Below are 6,242 nucleotides of genomic sequence, written 5' to 3' on the forward strand. Positions count from 1 at the left end.
GAAAATCTCCATTTCGCGATTTGACCTTGAAATCGCGACAAGCGGACATGAGATTTTTCTAGACTTTTGAGATATGTTATAGAATGGTAAAAGGAAGATATTGAGCAAAAAAAATTTCTACTAACATTCATTCCGAGATTTACCCCTTTTTTCTCCTTATTTTACTGTATTATAATGGGTTTCGAAAAGAAGCTTTCGATAAAATAACTCATTATTTTCTTTTATCAAAATCATAAGACTATTTTTTGAGAGTTTAACTTTTTTTAAATTAGCCAGGTAAGCGCGGTTTCTTGAGTTCGATTTTTGTACAAATCTTTAACTCGTCCAGTCCAAATCCTTAACTCATACAGTCAAATGGGTATTCTCGTGTCTAACATAAAATAAATAAAAAAATCAACTACGTATATTTCCTTTCCTCGTTACTTTAAATCGATTTATGTAGTTTAATTCCTGTGGAAAGCATCATAATTCATATTAAATAAATTGCACGACTGGGGTCGCACGTACTTGCTCTTATGGTAAAATTTACTCTAATGTTAAAGTTTTTCATTGAACAAAATAAGGGAAGATTTAAAATTTGATATTTTCACGGAATTTCGTTAGTGGTGCAAAAAAAATAAAATCTGTTTTTATAAATAATTAAATACCGTTTTAAATGATCTTTTACAAAAAACTAAGTATGCCATTTTATTTCTAGTATAAAAAGGAATTTTTAGAAAAAAATTTTCGAAAATCGTTAGAGCCGTTTTTTAAAAAAATAATTTTTTCTATACAAAAATTTTCTAACATTTTTCAAAAAAAAAAGTTGATATGCAATTTTGCATAAATAATTAATTTCAAAATTTTTCACCAACTATCGTTTCCAAAAAATTGATTTTTCAAAAAAAAATTTTGAAATGTTTTTTAAAAATCCAAAAATGTGTTTTTTGAAAAATTAAAAATTTTTTTAAATAATGATTGTTTAAACGTTTCTGTATTAAAAAATTTGGTCGAAATCTGTTTCGTCGTTTTTGAGAAATTCATAAATCCAAAAAACCGTTCTATGGCAGGTACCGTTAATAACGCTACAAAAAATATTTTTTTTATTATCAAAGGAGGCTCTTATCTGTAACAGTAAGCAGAAAAATTTTAATCAAAATCGTTAGAGCCGTTTTTGAAATAAATAAACTTTTCTGTTTCCGTTATATGACAGGTACCGTTAGTTTTGGTCCTAAAAAAAAAACTTCAATTTCTCCTCTATACTCCAGTCAAAGCGTCATTTGACCTTGCGCTGAGAGGCACTGTCTGTTTTGGATCGATGGGGGTATATTTAAAAGGCTTAAACCCAATTTCTCACCACCTGATCATTCTTTTTAGCGGAGTTATTCACAAAAATGCATTTTTTGGGATATTTTACTTCTAAGCTAAAATCTTTGCTCCAGATTGTTGTAGACCAAAAAATAAACATACATTCTCTTCCTTATAATATTTTATATCGTTGTATTTAATTTTATTGTATTTGAGTGAGTAAATATAAAATGGCAGCCATTTAAAGTCAAATTCTTGTTGTTAAAAAACACATTTTTGTCATTATTTCGAAAAAAGCTTATATCATGATTGACATTTTTCTAACCTATTTTGTAGCCCTGTTCATGTCCTGCATTTTAAAGAAAAAATGAGCTCTTTGTCACCAAAGATGGCCGAGCTATTGATAAATGAACGCATGCAAAACCGGTGCGAAAACACCCAAAAATATCGTTTTTTGGGTGCCATTTGTAACGGGCAACTGGAGTGGGACCTGAGGATGGGATTCGTTGGGTAGGATAAATACGGAATCGGAAATTGCAGGAAATGGATGGGATTCGGTATAGGAAGGGTCCGAGTGTCTGGTAGACGGGGCCGTGGCATGCTGGCGATGCGCGGGCTAGCTCGCCGGATATAGGGGGGGATCTTGCCCCTCCACCAAACCTCACCTCGCTACAAAAATTCAAACCATGCCAACAATGATCTTCACTTATCTCAATACAAATAGTTCATTCACACATTAACAGCCCTATTCTGCTATTCGATTCACGTGGATCGAAAGATTTTCTTTCTTTATCACATCAAATTGGCTTTGAAAAACCCTTAACTTTCTTAGGCAAAACGTTGTTTCCGTCTATTTTAACAATTCTAAGGAAGAAAAAATTGCTTAAATGTTATTTCAACCCCCATTTAAACGCTTCTTATTTAAGAGTTTCACGTGAATCGAATAGCAGAATAGGGCCGTAAATTACCTTATACCACCTTTTTGGAACTACCCTGCAGATGTTGTCGCAGCTGAGCCTTCCCACTCCGCTCCTGGAATCCTTAGGGCTCGATTTTTGTCGGTAAGGACTCCCCTTTGGCGACCGTCCTCCAAACTCACCGCATCTCACCTCTTATATTCGCTCCACCCTTCCCACCCCCTGAAAATTTATTTTTTGGTCTACGACAATCTGGAGCAAAGATATTAGCTTAAAAGTAAAATATCCCAAAAAATGCATTTTTGTGAATAACTCCGCTAAAAATAATGATCAGGTGGTGAGAAATTGGGTTTAAGCCTTTTAAATATACCCCCATCGATCCATGAAATAAAAACTGACAGTGCCTCTCTGCGCAAGGTGAGGCCCTTTTTTCCGACGCTTTGACTGGAGTACTAGGGAATCACCCAAAACTGTTAACTACCAAGTTTGAAGAAAATCGCTTCAGTAGTTTAGGCTGTAGCTCGAGGTTCTTACAGACAGACAGACAGACAGAATTGTCGGACCCACTTTTTTGGCATTCTCCATCATCGTAATGTCATGTTAAATTGTTATCTCGATTTCGATTTTTTTTACGAATCCTAAACTTGCCCTATAGTACCTATATCGCAAGTAAAAATCTCAAAACGAGACCTTTACAAATCTTTTTGTAGCCTTTTAGTTTATATTCCGAGATTCAGATTTGATTAAATCATTTATTTGTCTAAGAAATCAATACTCGCCTTATGAAACAAATAAACAAAAACTTTATATAAATATGCATGTACATTGTACAATTGTACATTATATAAGTAAAAATGTGACACGTCATCAGTGTTTTCATAGCAAACCCAAATTTATTTTATTTTCTAAAACGCATTAAAGAACAAAACCACAATAAATAAAGTCTGAATTACATCCAATAAATTTGTATTTATTCAAAATGCAAGGTTCAATAGCTTGAGTCAGTCATAATACAAGTATTAATTCACATTATAATTTATTGGTCTTGAATTAAAATTAATTCACTTCGACTTTTCTTTGCAACATGGTTCCTTCTTTTCAGTGCTAGTGCTGCAACAGCACTTGCTAGCTTGGTCACACTTGCACCTTTCATCACATTTTTCCGAAGTGCATTTGCAATCTGTTTAAGAAAATTATAGAAAAATCAATTAATCGTTCAATTCATAGTAAATTCTTCCCACTCTATTATATCAAATAGTCTTACCAGAACCGCATCCACCACAAGGCATCTTAAATGTGATATAATTTGTGAAGATTGGAATAAATTGATTTAATAAAAATATTAACCTCTATCAAGATGACCGGTCTAAGTTTTATTGCGAACTGTTTTAGGCTGTTGTCTCTGATAAACTAAATGATGGATGACTCTATTTCACTTTGCGAAGTTTTGCCGATTTCAATAAAAAAAAAGGAACTGCGCACGACCGATATGTTTGTCGGAATGGAATGCAATATTCAATTCTTTTATGTTTTCGCAGAGTGAAGGGAAGAGAGAAATGATGTTCAAGATTTTTAATTGAAATTCCGTAGTGTTTGATAGCAGAATTCAATAAATTATTTCATTGCCTTTGACTTCCTTAAAAATATGTAGGTGTATTCCTTCATCAACTGGAGGAGTATAATTTATTCTTTTTTATATTAAACATTTAAATAAAACCTCTTGTTGTTATTTTTTTTACTTTTAATGCAGAGCTTACAGGGTGTTCAATTTTGGGAGTAATAAATTCCAGAAGAAAACAAATTTAAGTTTAAGAAAAACGTATCTAAAGGAAATCTATTCTTGGACACCGGGGTGTATGCGTAACCTTTTTTTATAGTTAATATCAGAAAGGACAATTTTGTGTTTTCGAATATAAATAATAGGTATTTAATATAAAAAAAAATTTGTAGCACGAACTTGCTCTTAGAACTCAAGTTGCTAAAATTTTTAAAACTTTCGCTCATTTATTCTGCGTTTCACTTTTTGCGAAAGTGAAATTAGGTGTTCTGCATTTCACTCATTTACATTTTCTGATCAAATTGAATTCACTTTATTTCTGTTCGTGAAGTGGTGCATTTGCCAATGAATTTGTAATTTTTGCAGAAAATATTATCAAAACTTATATTTATATTGTTTTGTGATGTTTATTTGTTGAATTAAGTACAAAATACATTAAATGAACACATAAATTTGAGATTGAAAAAATTAAAAAAAAAAAATAATTATTCGATGAGCAGGATTAGAACCCACGTGTGCAGAGCCCGTTGAATATGCAGTACAATTTTTAATTTTACGCATTTAAAAAAAAATTCAAAATCTTAAGAGCCATTTAAAAAAAAAAATAATTTTTTGCAAAAAATTTTTTTTAAATAAAATTGTTATGCCAGTTTGTAGCAAGTACTTACTTACCTGCGGTAGCACCCATCCCCAATAATTCAAACAAGAGAGTTGTCAATGCAATCAGCCTTATGAGGTAAAAAAAAATCCCGGGCACATTTTTCCATTTTAGGAACTTTGCTTCCACGAATCATCTTCGAAATTGAGAAAAATTTCCTTTCTGATAGTCGATAATTTTTTTTGTGGAACTTATGAATTGAACCTGTCAAAATAACTTTGAAAATGATAAAAACTTTTGTCTGTATTTCATTCGGTAAGTAAAAATTTGCGAAAGCGAATATTTTGTACTATCTATGGCCCTTATTACGAATTCAATTGTGTATTGATAGCTTAGAATAAGAAGTACTTCTTATTCTTTGATTGATAGACGACTTCTTTTGATAGTCGATCATCGAAAATGAATTTTGGTATTGTAAATATCTATTGTGAACGATATTTTTTGTTTAGTTCTTTATTCTCAATAGCAAATATTTTTTTTAGAAAGAAATACACAATACCAAAACAAATATTTATCGATACAATCGTCTTTTAATGCGTCGAAAGTTGAACGACAGTCGCAATAAGGGCCAATAATTCTGTAACCTCTTCCCAAATAAATGTCCGTAATCGGTCTGATCCTTGTACCTCGATAACTTACAGGCAGCATATAAAGCTCAAAGTGAAAGACCCTAATACCCTAATAGCAACTTACATAGTGAACACTCAATACTTAATAAATGCAATACCTACATATTTTTACACAGAAAAGGCTTCCTACTTTAACCACTTATATAATAGTATCGACTCTGGTATAGAGTACCCTTTTTAATGGACATTCAATTGGCCTCAGAAATTGAATAATACCAACCGGAGGCTTGCCGCCGCTTTCTGAGGTCAAACTGCCGAAACCCACAGGCTCACTTATGTGAAGCAGACACGTGGGAGAGTTATAATCTCTTCGACTTCGTCAGATCATAGGCCAATCGTGAATTTTATGAAAACATTAATTGACCTGATTAGTTTTCAATGCATCGATACAAATTTAGCTTTCTTGTTATTTGAGTACAAAAACTTTCTGAAAAAGAGTTATTAGAGACTTTGTCAGTTCCTTTTAAAGCACAGTGCCCCTGGAAAAATTATTTAAGTGGTGCGGTCTGGGATTCGAACCCAGACTTCTGACACAATAGTCCATCGCACCAAGAATCGGGTCGCGAGGATGTATCCCGTATATAAAAAATAATAATACATCTATAGATTTTTGAGAATGTTGTATTTTTTCATTTTATTTAATTGTATAACTTCAAAAAAAAGATTTTAAAAAAAATTAAAGAAAATTAACGAATCTTCTTCTTCTTTTATTTATATATTTTATAATCGAAGCAACCACAAGCAAACAAATTCGACATTCAGTTTTTTTATAATATTTATATAAAAAAAACATTAAGGACGTTCTTATCAACGCGGAAAACCCAAACCTAAATAAATTGTATAAAAAATAAGTAAAAAACAAAAATGGGAAGATTATTGACACTTAGAGAATGCTATCACTTTCTAAAATTGGTTACTCTCATTTTCTTCCTGCATTAATTAACTTTATCATTCTATTAGCAAGATTTAAAAAT

At 31.8% G+C, this 6,242-nt stretch overlaps 1 long non-coding RNA gene across 1 annotated transcript; it reads right to left on the bottom strand.

Moving 5' to 3' along the window:
- Positions 1–3,153: 3,153 nt before the first annotated feature.
- LOC129915787 (uncharacterized) lies at positions 3,154–3,866 on the bottom strand. Its single transcript, XR_008772370.1, has 2 exons — positions 3,469–3,866; positions 3,154–3,384 (listed from the first exon to the last, which is right to left on the bottom strand). It is a non-coding gene; the product is annotated as an uncharacterized LOC129915787 (long non-coding RNA).
- Positions 3,867–6,242: the final 2,376 nt, after the last annotated feature.

This window comes from Episyrphus balteatus, chromosome 3 (genome assembly GCF_945859705.1).
Source record: "Episyrphus balteatus chromosome 3, idEpiBalt1.1, whole genome shotgun sequence".
Lineage (NCBI taxonomy): Eukaryota > Metazoa > Arthropoda > Insecta > Diptera > Syrphidae > Episyrphus > Episyrphus balteatus.